At 44.3% G+C, this 15059-nt stretch overlaps 1 protein-coding gene and 1 long non-coding RNA gene across 20 annotated transcripts in view; one reads left to right on the top strand and one right to left on the bottom strand.

Moving 5' to 3' along the window:
- Nucleotides 1–15059, top strand: part of Cobl (cordon-bleu WH2 repeat protein) — a 232552-nt gene that overhangs the window by 61457 nt on the left and 156036 nt on the right. The gene's annotated exons all lie outside the window — the stretch shown is intronic.
- The window catches only part of LOC102553003 (uncharacterized), a 63037-nt gene continuing 56382 nt past the window's right edge, over nucleotides 8405–15059 (bottom strand). The window contains exon 9 of the long non-coding RNA XR_005493423.2: nucleotides 8405–14250. This is a non-coding gene — a long non-coding RNA (uncharacterized LOC102553003). The remainder of the gene's footprint in view (nucleotides 14251–15059) is intronic.

Below are 15059 nucleotides of genomic sequence, written 5' to 3'. Positions count from 1 at the left end.
CCAGATGGAGGCCTTTTCTCTTCTGTACACAAGTTCATTCTCTGGAAGGTATATTTAAAATTTTTAGGGGTTAAACAGTCATGGCTAGGATTCATGTACCCATGTGGTCTTTTTTTAATATAAATCAGGTTTATCTTTCAAAACAAAGAAAGCATGTCTTTTGATCATTTTCTACCTTTTAAGCAAAATAAGTCTAATTGTCATATATCAATAATCCCTCCACAGGAGCCATCTTTCCCCCATCATAGTTGGTATTTCTAGCCAATCCTGATGGCAGAAAAACAGTATCTGCTTTTTCTCTTCAGGGTCTGGTGGTGGGTCAAACTGGTCCAGCTTCTTAAAGAACTACCCCAAAGAGGAAAAAAAAAAACTCATCTTTGACTCTTAAGTTGCCCATTTATGAAATAGTAAAGGGAAAAAAAAAGTCCATGATTCCCTTTCTGTTAAGGTTAGAGTGTCTCTTAACTGTCCCTTTGTGCGAATCATGAGGGGGCTCCCTTTTGGTCCATGATGGAGCTACAAGGAGCAGCGGCCTAGGCCTTAGGTCTTTGGCAAAGTCATTCTTTGTTAATGGAGAGCTCCTGTAGGACAGAGAACTCTTGGGGCTTATGCTCAAATTTTTCCAATTCTGTTAAGATACCTTTGTGCTTGGGACATCAGGGACAGTAACTTTGTGGAAGTTCAAGAGTCATTTTTAACTCTAACTTCTTGAATCCCTATCTGCTATTGGAGAAGGAAAGATGTCTTTGATAGATAAGCAATGTCTGAGCACTCAGATTAGCTTGGTGGACATCACAAGGAAATTCTGTCCAAGCCTGTCTAGACCACTCAGGTGAGAGCATGCCTGGAAAAACCTTGGTGGTATGTTCCCTGTCCCTCCTCTCCACAGCAACTTTTCTTGCTTTTATAATTTGGATGAGGGGCGTTGGGACTCCCCTGACTTTCTGCACTTTATGAGGTCCCTCCATGGAAATGCTTCAATATGGGGGAAATAGCTGCACCAAAAATGCCCTCCTTTTTCCCTTAGAAACAAAACAAATTGTTTTATTCCTTAAGAATTTCATAGAGTGTATTTTAATATATCTACCCTCTCCAACTCTTCCCATATCCTCCCCATCTCCCTATACCTACTCATCCAACTAAATGTATTCTTCTCTTTCTGCCCTTCTTTCTCCCCTCCTTTCTTTTCTCTCCAAACAATGGTAGTGTACTTCGTATTAGTTGACTACTCCTGTTCCTGCCCTATCCTAGTATAGTGTTCATATATTTTGTTTTTTTTTTTTAAAGATTTATTTATTATATATAACTACACTGCAGCTGTCTTCAGACACACCAGAAGAGGGCATCAGATCTCATTACAGATGGTTGTGAGCCACCATGTGGTTGCTGGGAATTGAAATCAGGACCTCTGGAAGAGCAGTCAGTGCTCTTAACCACTGAGCCATCTCTCCAGCCCAGTGTTCATATATTAAGTGTCACTTTGTTGTAGAAAACTGATTCTCTCTCTCTCTCTCTCTCTCTCTCTCTCTCTCTCTCTCTCTCAGTGGCAATAGCTCCTTAATCATGAGTAGAACTTAGTGCCTACCTCCCCTCCTCTATGCTGGGATGTTATCTAGTGTTACTGTTACAGTCTTTGTGAGCTCATTTGTGAATCAGCACTGCTGTATATGGAAACAGTGCTTTCTTGATGTCACCAACTACTTCTGAGCCTTGCAATGTTTTTATTCCTCTTTTACATAGATCCCTGAGCCCTGAACAGGGAAAAGTCTGCTACAGATATCTCATTTAGGACTGAGCATAACAACATCTCTTGTAATCTAAGTGTCAACTAGTTTTGGGTTAAGAGAAACTTCTTACAGAAGATATTTTCCTTAAAAATAGTGTGAGTATGAGTGTGTGTGTGTGTGTGTGTGTGTGTGTGTGTGTGTGTGTGCATACATTCATGCCCATACTGTTATATGTGCCATGGTGCACACTTAGAGGTCAGATGACTACAATTGGTTCTTTCCTTCTACCATGTGGGTCTCAGGTCATCAGACTTGGTGTCATGGTCCTTTATCTCACATGCCTGTTTTATCCTTTTAAAATTTTTAATGAGCATAAATGCCTAAGGCATACAAGAAAGAAGAATATGTGGCAATAGCTTTTTAATTTTTATTAATATTATATTGAGTTCAAAGGTGATGACAAGTTGGGGATTTAGCTCAGTGGTAGAGTGCTTGCCTAGCAAGCACAAGGCCCTGGGTTCGGTCCCCAGCTCCTGAAAAAAAAAAAAGAAGAAAGAAAAAGAAAAAAAATGTAATGACAAAACTGTGTGGACTTGAGGCATAATTTTTTTAGATCCTGTGGAGTTTCTATTTTATTAAATTAGGAAAGAGATTTGGTGTCCACACTGTTTAAATGTATTGAGATTAGCAAGTCATGTAGTAAATTCTGCTGTTACATAAGAACTGAACTTTCTTTTCAACGTTATTACCATTTACATTTCAAATAAAGATCTAGTATAATGTCCCGCTGAGTATAGGAAGAATGTCATCTGTAGCCAAATTGCTACCAAGAAAAGGAAAGTGTATTTTATTAACTTAAGGTCTTTGCTTTTTTAAAAAATAGAATTGTTTTAACTTTCAGGAACTAGTAAAGAATTACAGAATACCCTGTTGAGTGCTGAGTCAAAGGAATTTGGTTGCTGGAGACTAGCATGTTATAGCCAGACACTGAAATGAACACATTGCTTTATTTCTATTTTGGTTTGGAAGGTTTGTATGGACTACAATAATTTAGGTGTGTGTGTGTATGTGTGTGTGTTTGTGGTGTGTGCAAGCAAGGGTATTTATGGTTTATGTTCATAGTTGTATTGTGATATTAAGTTATGTCACCATTTTTTCTTTCTGGACTCTCCTCATATCCCTCTCTTTAGTTGGAAATATTACTTCTGGTATCGCATTTAACTGTTGTTATTGGTGGATATGAAATTTTTAAGTCTGTTCAGATTATGGAAACTTCTTTTTGGTCAACCATGACAGATAGTTTTGTTGGGTATAATAGTCTAGGTTTGCAGTCACGATCATTTAGGACTTGGAGTGCCTTGTTCCAGGCTCTTCTGGCTTTCAGAACTTCCACTGGGAAATCAACTGTTCTTCTGATGGATTTTCCTTATATGTAACATGTGCTTTTTCTCCTGCAGTAGTCAATACTTTTTCTTGTTTAAGGATATTTAAGCGTTGTTTTGATAATGATATTCTGTAGTTGTTTGTTTTTGATCTCTAGTTTGGGTTTTATATGCTTTCTTGTATCTCTATGGACATGTCTTTGGGGAAGTTTGCTTCTATGATCTTGTTAAAGATCTGCTCTGTGCCTTTGACCTGGGATTCTTCTACTTCTTCTGTGTCTAAGATTTGGTCTTTTGATAGGATCCCACACTTCCTGTATATGTCCTCTTCTCTATTGCTTAGTCCTAATATTCTGTCTTCTTCTTGATTCATTTTACTTGCAAGGCTTTCCTCTGAGTTTTCTAATGGGATATTGATCTTTTCAATTCCACTTTTATTTTAGCTTGTGTTCTGTTCAGTGTTTCTATGTCTTTATTGAATTCCGTTTTCAAATCTGGAATTACCTTCTCCTTTCCATTCAGCTGTGTATGGGTATTTTCTTTGGACATCACTCAAGCATTTATTATTATCTTCTTGTTCAGTGGGTGTTTTTTTTTTCCTATTTTCTTCAAACTCCTTGAATTCTCTGATAAATTTAATTATTTTTTTTAAATTCTGTGTCCTGGGTTTTATCCAGGCAGTTTCCATTAGAGAACATTTCTAAAAGAACTAGTGGTTTTGGTGGGAGATCTGCTGTTATGGCCAACCCTGTTGCTTTTCCCTGCACAGTTTGACCTGAGTATGATGACTTTTTTTTTCTTTTTTGGTTGTGATATTCTTTAAATTGATTCAGCAGGAGATGCATGACCTGAGCTATGCCAGGTAAGCTGGTGGATAGATGTTTAATTGGACCCAGATAGATGGCTCCCAAACCATGCATCTAGAGCTGGCCCAGGCAAAGGGAGTTCACAAATGAAGAGGGTTCATGGCCTAGGCTTGCAATGGGTTTACAAATGGTAGAGGGTTGCGGTAAGGACAGGGAGAGAAAGAAATTACTTACCCAGGAAAGGTGGATGGCACCAGAGAGGGTTCACAAGCTGCAGGGTCTGGAATGATTTGAAAGAAATGAACAGCCAAGAGAAGGAGTTGTTGGAAGGAAACTTTAAAGACAGGAACACACACCCTAGGCTTACTAAAATGAGGATATGAGTCTGGATGGAGCGGCCTGTGGGACAGAAATATGTCAGTTTCCAGTATGGCTCTGATCCATCGCTACGTGAGACTGAGCTTTGCACACAGTTTGCCAAGAGCATCCATGTACCAGATGTCAGGATCTGTTACTCTATATGTCTCACCCTTTACCCGGACAGAGTGAGTTTTGGTTCCTATTTTCAGGTAAGAACTCTTGAGTTGCAGGAGGCCAGCTGGCAGGTAGCAGATGTAAAATTTCCATACAAATAGCTCTTGTTCAATTTCCTCCCAACCCCCTGCAAGTCTTTCCCATAGTACTGCCCAGAATGTGAGTATGGATCTCAGCTGTGTTGGCACCAAGTGGGAGAGGGTCTAGGCCAGTGTGTTCTCTATGTTCTTAATGCTGAGACCCCTTTATACAGCTCCTCATGTTATGGCGACACCCCACCCCCCTCAAGGGGTTGAGAACCACTGGTCTAGGCTGTCAGTCACAAGTGGCTTTGTTCAGGAACTCTTTCCCTGAGTTCTTCATGGCTTTGTTGACCAGGAGAGAATGAATCTTGTAGCTGAGCCTACTATGTCCCTTTCTCTATTGTTTAAGACTTGCCCTCCCCAGAGGCAGCTCCTCTTCTCAGTCTTGAGTCTGTTGCTCTGGTCACTCCTCTAGCTTCTCTTCTCTGCTCAGCTTTTCTGTCTCCAGTAGAAGTGAATCTCTCTACTTTCTGATTCTTGGGAGATCTCATATATCCCTGTCTGATAGCTACCCTTCTCCACCAAAATAGCCTCCAGGTCTGAATCCCCATTCTATTTCAAGTCAATTGTGGATAGGAAGTGGGTTTCCCAATTTTTAGAATGTCCCATCGTTAACGGTGAAAACAGCAAACCTCAGAGCTCCTGCGTCAGTTGTCATAAGCGACCTGCGAGTGTCACTAACATGGTAGCTTTCTTGGAGGACCAAACGAAGAGACTGAGCCCCTGCTTTCATGAGGAAGGGAACACCCTTGAAAGGAACAGGTTTTAGTTTTCCTGTATAAGGAAGGTACGAGGTGGAATTTTGGCACAGCACACCAAAGAGCTATATCAGAAGAGATAAGGCAGTAGAAGATAAGACTAGATAAGGCCTGGGTGGGATCTTTCCTGGAATTGTGTTGGGGAAAGATGGGTGCTGGGCACATCTGCTGAAGCTAAAAGCCAGCCCTGCCCAGCCCCCTGGATTACCGGGTCTGTGGTTTACCTACTTGGTAGCTGGTTTGGAGGTTCTAGCTGCAGAGCGCAGCTCTTTCTGTAGGCCTAACCTGATAGTAAGTAGATCTGCTGCATCAGAGAGGTTTGTCCTTTTGAATTGAACACACAGCTCTGGGAAGCATGCACAGGGAGTGGTGATGGAGACATGAGTGTTTTGTTTAACGGTCTAAAAAATGATCTATGATAGCCATAGTTTGGGCTTTAAATGAATGAATTTGTTAAGTAAATAAATAAATCAGAGTCGCAGAATAAATAGTGAGAGATCACAAGCAGTGGTCCGATCAAGTGTTCAAAACATCTAGCAAAAATCAACTGGGGACAGCTCCTTGAGGCAGTCATTGATAGTTACTGGCAACGTCCCGGAGGAAGCAGAAAAGTCTCCTTGGATAGAACTTCCAAGTAAAGTGACAAATAGTAGCTGAAAGGTCACCCTGTCAAACCACAGGTTACACACACGTCTGTGGAGTCTGCCTGGGGAAACCCCATTGAAGCCGCTAGCTGGAGTTCCCCACGGCGGAGCACCGGCAAGACTACTGGCAAGGGAATTACAGAGACCATTAGCCACGGACGCCCCTGTCCCATGTCCCAGCCTGGGCCATGGAGCTACAGGAGCAGGGCTGTTAGCGAATCTCCACAACTGGAGTCTGTGGGAGCTTACGGTGGGAGCAGGGGGTAGCTCAGGGTTCACCTTCTGAGATGTGGGGCCATTCAAGTAGTGCACAGAACCTGCCCAGACCTCTTCCAGGATCGAAGAGTGACAGAGTCATAATTGTTAGTCGTGCAGTCCAACTTTGCACAGCGCAACAGTGTCTCCTTCACTGCCAGCTTCCAAAGAGCGAACCTCCTGTCCCAGAGCTGCAATCTGGGTAACGAGGTATAATGGAATAACAAGCCAATTTGAAAGGATGTCCTCCTGAATCTTTACTTAACTTCTTCCCAGGCTGCTTGGGCCACCGTCAGCCACATCCTCTGACACTACCAAGGCAGCGTAGTGTTAAATACAGAAACAAACCATACAACATATCACTATAAAAGTGGAAAATACACCACAAGAGGGAGTGACAGAAAACAAATACAAACAGCAACTGAGCTATCGAATGCACCAGAATGAACTTTTACGAATCCAACTGAAACGAAATTCATCAAATTTGGGAGGCATAACCAATTTCCAATTACTCTTGGTTATCGTATTAGCCCCAGACGAGATGTGCTGGGTTAATGAATGGGCGCTTGATTTAGATCTAAACTACAATAACATCAACAGTTCTCACTTGGATTTACCACCAGAGCTGACAAGGGCAGGGCGGGAGAAGCCAGTGCGTCTGCTGCCTCAGGCAGAAAAGAATGCTACCCCCAGAAGTCAGGAAAATATTGAAGATGATCATTTGCTTTCAATAAACCACACAGGGTAGATCCACCCCTCCCCCATCAGTGGGAAAAAAAAAAAAAGAGAGAACGGAGCTGTATTAAATTCCTTCTAGCAAAGTGTGAAGAAAAGAACGAGTGGAGTGGGAATCTTAAAGACCTGAGAGCCAGGAGTTAAATAGGAAGCCTTATACCCCGAAACATTGTAGCTCCCTGATAAGCCAGCTCTATTTCTATTTTACTTTTTGTAAATAACTGAAAAGAAGGGGAAATCTGACTACACAGCTTTCCACACAAGTAATAACTGATGGAAACTGAACAGAACTCAGAGAAGTTCACAGGAAAATGAAGCCAGCTCCCAGCACCTGGGGCTAGGGCCTCATACAGCACAGCGGTTCCAAGAAATAAAGGTGCCCTCACAACCATTCCCGACAGAGACTGCCTTGTTTCTTGTTGCTAACAAACTTTTGTGTATTTGTTCCCAAAGTAGGTAGACCTCTGTGTAAAGGTACCTATAATGTAATCAAATCGTCTTATACTCTCATTTCTGCTGTTTTAAACAGTTCCCACTGCCTAAAATAAGCACAACAGGCTTTGTTTGTTGTTTGTTTGCTGAGGGAGGCACATGCTATCATCCAAGATACCTCTGGTTAAAAAAAAAAAAAAATTAGAGAAGAGGAGGGACAGACAACGTGAAAACATAGCAACCCCACAGTCACTCTGATTCCATATGGACATTTTCTGAACCAAGGCCCAAGGGCTGGGTGCCCTTTAAAATTCTCTGTTGAAAATATGACACTTGATAACCTCACTGTGACTGTGTCTCAAAATAGGGACTGGGCCTCACAGCAGATGTCTGGGCTGGTGAAACCTGAGCTGAGTGGCCCAACAGGCTCTGTGGGAACAGGAAACACAGCCTCTCTGGCTCTTTGTCTACCCTCTCAGAATCCCTGCAACCCATCCCTAAGATTCAGAACTACTGCCCAGAGATACCTTGGACTCCAGCTCTACGCACCCACTTCCCAGACAACACCTGCAGCAGGAAGTCTTAGCCAAGACCTCCACCACCACCACCACCACCACCACCACCACCACCACCACCACCACCACCACCACCCTTGACCTCAATGATGCAGGCCCTGCCTCATTGAACTTGGTTGCCTAGTAACAGGCTGGCATCATTTAGTTTGACTGATCGGTTGACTAGGAGTTGGGCATGGTCCTGTGAGAACATTTAGCTTCTCGGGCCTGTTACGGTGGGGAAGGAAGAAAAAGGGGCAGATATTGTATAATGGTTTTTAAAACTACTTTGTGGTGTGTGTTCATGTGTACGATGGTCTGCAGTCCTGCATCCCAGGGGCCGTTGTTTCTGAGCTCTTATGAGCTCCAAGCCCGATGGTGTGTCCCATCTGCTGACTGCCCTATGCCCAGCCCTCCACAGGTCACCAGGGATCTCACCAGTTTGTGGGGTGCCTGCAGAAGCACCAGGTGAAGAGGGCAATCTGATGTCTTCTCTCTTTTTTTTTTTTTTTTTTTTTTTTTTTTTTTTTTTTTTTTTGGTAGTGTGCTAGCAGGGGCCAGGACACTTATTACTGTGTCCCAGGGCTCCCCAGTGCAAGCCCATTCCTAGTGTCTGAATATGGGATTCTGAGTCAGCTCTTAGGTTTCAGCAAGCATGTAACACAGACTGCTCCATGGCTTGCACTGTGTTGCTGGGTCATTTCTGAAGGCTTAGGCACCAGGAACTGAATATATTGGCTGTGTACTTTGAAGATTAGATACCTGTAGTCTTTACTTGATCTCCATCATTCAGAGGCAAAGAGAGGCAGGAGCAGGGTATATTGCTAGGGCATTCCTGTTCATGATGGTGCTGAGATTTGAGCCCAGGGTGTTAACTTTTCCCGTAGTCACTTCCTTGGGGTCTTATTTCCCCGTCCTCTCCCTCTGTGGACACTTTTTACAGGCCACACCGTGACTCTTCTTTAGATCCACCCCTATGCTTACCCATTCGGTGGAAGCTGAAAGAGGATCGGCAGAGACTGAAAGACCATGAAGGGGCTCACCCCCCCTCCCCAGCCATGTGTAGAACCACCAAGGTTCTTGTCATGGATTGTGCAGGGAATGATGAATGCTGTTAACGCTGGAGTCTTAGGTATAAGAGGCAGAACAATCTGGATTTGGACCAGCAAGGAGTGGAGACATTTGTTTCATGGAGGATGGCTAGATGGAAATTGTCTAGAGAAGATCCATCTTTGTCTTGAAATGGGACTCAGGAGTTGGTGAGGCAGGTGGCAGGTACAAGAGGCAGAGGCTAGGGCTGCAATACTGCTAAGAAAGCTCTTGTCTGGGTACTGTTAGAGGCTAGGGCACTATAGACTTAGATACTCAGGGTGTGCGTGTATGGGGGCAGGGGTTGTCTCAGTGTGTTGGGTGTGTGTCATGGGGAAGATTAGAGGAGATGATGGCCTCTCCCAGGGGATGCTAGGGGCCTACTCTGTACTTTCCTAGGTCTACTCTGGAAGTGACTACCTTGGTCCTTGGGGTCAGAGGATGATCACAACTGTGGAAGCTTGTCAGCCAGGTGTGTCATTGATGTTGGCGACACAGCAGTCTGTATAGCAATGCAGGCAGCAGCCAGTGGCAGGAGAGCTGGGGAGAATGGCCAGATTCCCAGATCCTGAGGCCTGCTGTGCCTTCTTTAGGGTCCTCAAGCCTTGGCTGCAGGAGAGCTGAGACCCAAGAGACTCAGAGGTCTATCTGCTTTCCTGCGCCTGTTGGATCAGCAGCAGCCCTTGTGATTCTGGGACAGGGCTGTTGGTAGAACAGAACGTATCTTTCAGGCTTGGGAAAAAAAATAATAAACAACACACCGCCCCTTAAAGACAGGCTATAAAGAAATAAGGAGCTTCTGGTTGTACAGGTTGGGAAAGGAGAAACCCCAGACTCCTTCAGAAGAAGAAGGTTCTGCATCATAGCTGAGAGGTGATAGGAAACAGTGCAATATGCAAATTCAACAAAGCTTAAGCATGTAAGGTTGGCTGGCAGCTAGGAGGGCTGACTCATCTCTCCAAAAATATGCAGGCATCCTCCCCACGGGGACGCCTGTGTGTCCACACTGCCAACTCCCAGAGGTTTGCACGCTCTCTGGGAGGAAGAAACAGGTGCTACCAGGCATCCTCATTCCTTAGGACTCCACTCTGCCTTCTGCCTAATTCCCGTGTTCTCCTCTGTGTTTTTTAAAGGGTTTAAATTGGATGGGGGAGACAGTTCCCTTGCTGTCTGTCATTCTGCAGAAGGCCTTGTGGGCTTTTTGCTGGGAGCACAGGCAGAGGCAGCCTCCCCACCTGTGAAGCACTGTGTCTGCTGGACAATAAATGTCACTGTGCTTCTTTACAAGGCCTAGCTGACCCCAGTGGAATCTGTCCTGTAGCTGCTGGGACTGCACTGACCTCCATAGAAAGCCCACTCTTCTAAGTAGAGTGAGAAGTCCCCTGGCCTGGGCAGGGGGCAGCCTGAGACGGACCCATATGTTGGCCTTTTCTGCTTGTTTTGTTTGTTGAGAATGTTAAAACCTCAGTAAACTAGTATTGGCTTGTTTTTGAAAGGAGATACTCCTTTTCTGGAATATTCAACAATACAGGAACTCTAGTTTTTATCTGATTCTCGGAGCCTGAGCTGCGGGCTCAGCCCCAGGGTAGAGTATTTGCTGATAATAAGCCATGCACACTACGGGCTCTTTCTCACTAGGGGTTGGGAAATAGCTCTCAAATGTTTCTCTTTGAATATGTACCTGATGTCTGGTAAGATAGCAACATTCCCATATATACTGGCCCCTGAATTTAGAGGCTGGTAAGGACTAATAGCTTTTGTTACTCTGTCGTAGAGAATCCTATCAGGAGAGTGAATCTTTTTGTGGCCAGTTCCTGAAAGCTTCCTCCAACCCAGGTCAAAACTAAAATTTTATTGTGAATAGCATTTCTTAGTTCCCAGTGTGTTGGCTGTGTAAGTGAGCTTTCATTGTGCATCTGGGAGAGTGGGCCAGTGTTCTACCCTTACACAGATAAAAGGGCTTTTTTTAATCCCAGAGAGTAAAACTACTTGTGGTTCAGTAATGGTTACTGAGCATTGCCTGGTCCCAAGAGGAGTCATCTCATACAGTCCTCCTGCAAACACCGCTTGATAAACTTCCACATTTTTTTGTTGAGCTCTTAGGGAAACCAAGGCCTATAAATTACAATGGTTTGTCCAGGTAGAGGCACCTGCTAGAGGATATAGTGCACCAGAGAGAATTTGCTAGGTGGCATCTGACATTTTAGTGACTTGGGAACAGCACCCATTACTTACTTTGCACTCATAAGAGGGTGTCCTGGGGCTGACTCTTGCCCTGAAATGAGGTGTTTTTTGGGTAAACTTACTTCCCCACATTCAACGAGCGATGTGATAGACGGCACCTCTAAATGGCCCTCTTGCACACCATAGTTTGGATGCGGTCTCTTATCTGTTTCATACATGCATACTCTACGCCTTGCTTATCTGGCTCTTGGATACCTGCTTAGAGTTAGGTTTTGTTTTAAAAGGCAAGGCCAGTCGTGAGAACTTTGGCAGAAGTTTCCCGACTTGTCTTTTATTTCCCCCTAATCAGAAGACAAAAGACAATCTTGCTAGAGAGGGAGCCCTGAATGTTAGGATTGCTGAGTTCCATTGTGCTAAGATAGGGCATAGGGACTACATTTCTATATCTATATTTTGTTTGACTTTTGGAAAATATTTAAGGCAACATAGAGTACACAGCACCTAGGGGAGTGCCTGAGGTTCGGAAATGCCACATCTGTCATTCTGTCATTTTAGCTGTTTGCTTAAATGATACATTGCTAGGGCTAATGGATCCCCAACGGCCTCATCAGAATTAGAGGGGAGACATCATAATAAGTTCCTGTGAGGATTGGATACATTGTTTGCTTGATGACTGGTTCATAATTATTCAGGGAAATGACAGTTGACAAACAGACCGTTGTGGATTATAAATGCAGGGGTTGATGCTGGACATGAGGATTCCCCTTCTTGGCACCTGACTTGGTCTGGGTGAGAGTGGGGTTCCTGAAGTCCTTTGTGTACAAAGTCGGACACAAGACAGTCACAGATAAACACTATGGTTCAGTAGTTTCTGAGCTGATGTCCGTGGGCTTGTCAGTGATAAACCAGAATGTGGAGGCCCTTGTTTTCTTGGAACTGCTATCCAGAGTTGTGGCTGGTAATTGACACCCAAACAGAACAGAGGCAGCTCATTTTGCACGCAAAGGCTCCCTTCCAGGAGGGAGCTAACATGGGAATCCAGAGACCTCCGGGAGAGAAAGGAAACACCCAGGTGCTACAGCATAAGCAGATGCCGATTTGCTTCATGGTCTGATTGGCAGCCAGGGTGCATGTGCCAGCTCCACCTGATTCCACTAGAATGTCTTTAGCATCAGCCAGCATGGGAAAGTGCAGGAATTACATACTTGGTTTTATCAGGGGAATTAGTGTAAGCAAGCCTGTGCTTTCTGTGTCTGCTGTTCTTGGATGGCTAAAAATACAAAACAAACAAACACAATCTGTGAAACATAAAGAAAGAAGATCCCCTTTAAGATGTTGGCCTGGGGGATACAGCAAGGTGGGAGAGGTATGATTTTTTCCCTGTTCAGTCAGTATACAGGCCTTGGACTCCCTCATCCTGGCCTCTCTAGTCTGGGTGAAGGTCATGAATTTCCTGTGGAATTTGAGTTTGATTTATCTGTCTGCACAGAGACTTGAGATTTTCATTCCCTGAACCATTTAACCCATGGCGTCATAAGTCATCTCGCTTTCAGGGAACACATTTCAAGCATTCTTCTCTTCAGTGAAAAGCTATCAGAAATAAAATCCAGCTGGGGGCCCTGACCTGGTGGGAAAACAGTAAGTACTCAGGAGCTCGGATGGATCGTGGCCCCACATCATCTGAGTCCACAGCTAATGACTTGGAAACGCCAGAAACATTTTCTTATATAATACGCTTTACGCTTTCTAAACAGCTCCTCCTGGGACACACCCAGTGTTTTAACTCAGAGAGCTGGAAAGGAGTTTGGGTTGTGTGCAGGTGACTTATCCTCTCAAGAACCCTGGCTGGACCTACCTGGTGGCAGGTGAGCCAGCACCTGCCGTGGGTGTCCCCAAGAGGAGCAGGCAAGGTCCTCACCCTTCGTACTTCTTAACACTTGGGCAGAAGCTCCACCCTCTCGATCAAGCTCCTATATCCCCGAATCTTACCTTCTGCAGATTGACAGTATCGACCTTTGAGAAGCATCTTCATGGTAGTACTCATGGGCTTTCACAATTGAACGGAGGTGACTCGGGGCATCTGTTGGAACAGCGTCTGTTCTCTCTGTGCCTTTCAAAAGCGCAGGAAGCTGGCGTTTTCTGTTTCTCACTATGACTATGTTCTTTGGAGGGCATTCAGTATAGCCATGCCTCCACACGGAGCAGGCAAAACAGGATTCCCTTGTTCTAATGCTGCGTATTTACACTAGAAGCTTCTGATCCTAATGCACGCATCCTTGACAAACCTGACTATAAGGTATCAGCACTGATAGATTATCCCTTGGAAGATGATGAGTGGGAGGGAGCCAAGCTTGAGGCATCGACAAATTCCACCACAGCCTGTTTCCCGAATCAGGATCCCTGCCTGTCCCACTCGTGCTACTCCTGACCTCACAGGAGATGGCCTAAAATCTCTGCTCCCTCTTCACGATCAGTACCCTGCTGTTTCCTGCAGCCGGCTCATCGAAACCAGCCACCTATAGCATTTAAGGCATCAGAGGTGGTGGAAGCCAGAGCACCCTCCCCACCACCACCACACGGACAGCGGCAGAGGTGTTCCATGGAAATAAGATGCACTTAGTAAATCTGTGAACTGAGGTCGTTGTTAGCTGGAAAGGGACAACTTTCAGACTGTGCTAAGAAACCCAGAGCATAAAATAGACCTCTCCAACCATTTTCAAGTGTGTGGTTCACTTGTGTCACGTTCAGCTCTCACCACCCTCCATCTCTACACCTGATTGTCTTTCAGAACCAGCATCCATAAAACATCAACTGTATATTCCCCCTTCCCCTGCCTCTGGCAACCACCACAAAGATTTTTTTTTTTTAAATCAAAAAAAAAAAGGGTACCATGAACACATAATGTGTTGTAAAATATGTAAAAACTTCCCAGATTTTTCTCTAAACAAAATGAATTCTCAACAAAAATGATGACAAATAAAATTCAAGGAAACATCAAAATGAATGTTTGTCATCAAGTCAGCTTTGTTCAGGAACGCGGGGACAGTTGAACGCAGTGGCTCTCAGCCTGTTGAGTCAGAAAATACAGATTCTTAGAATATAATTCACGACAGCAGCAGAATTATAGTTGCAAAGTAGCAACAAAATTAAGGAGCTGAGTTAAAAGATTGCAGCATTAGGAAAGTTGAGAATTACTGGTTTAACATGCAAATCAAAAGAGGTTCTTAAAGAGTTTTTAAAAATGTACCTGTATTTACTTTATGCATTTATGTGGGGGGGGGTATATACACGCTTCTCTCTCTCTCTCTCTCTCTCTCTCTCTCTCTCTCTCTCTGTGTGTGTGTGTGTGTGTGTGTGTGTGTGTGTGTGTGTGTGTGTGTGGAGTGAGGAGGGAGGAGGGGGAGGGAGAATATTAGAGAACACCTCATGAGCTGACCCCCTCCTTCCCCCATGTGGAATCTGGAGATTGAACTCGTCACCAAGCTTGGCAGCAGGCACTTTTAGCCCCTGAGAAACCTTTCCAGCCCATGAATCAATAACTACGATGCAGCACATAACATAAATAGACTTAGGGACAGAAAAGGCAGACCTTTTCATACATACAGTGAAAGCTTTCAACGAGAGTCAACATTCTTTTCTAATGACGATCCTAAAGAAGCTCACAGTAGAAGGAACGTCCGCAGCATAGTACGCGCCGTATTTGAGCAACCTGCACCCGATATTGTATTAGGTGGGGGAAAAGGCTAAGCATGTCCGCCGAAATGAGCAACAAGACAAAAATGACCATTTTCTTAACTCTTATTTAGTACAGTGCTTCTATCAATGTAGACAGCCAGTAAAACAGGAGAAGAAAGCAAGAGGGATACAAATGGGAAG

Source organism: Rattus norvegicus, chromosome 14 (assembly GCF_036323735.1).
Source record: "Rattus norvegicus strain BN/NHsdMcwi chromosome 14, GRCr8, whole genome shotgun sequence".
Classification (NCBI taxonomy): Eukaryota; Metazoa; Chordata; class Mammalia; order Rodentia; family Muridae; genus Rattus; species Rattus norvegicus.
The sequence above is the reverse complement of the archived record's forward strand: the minus strand, read 5'-3'. Positions and strand labels throughout refer to the sequence as shown.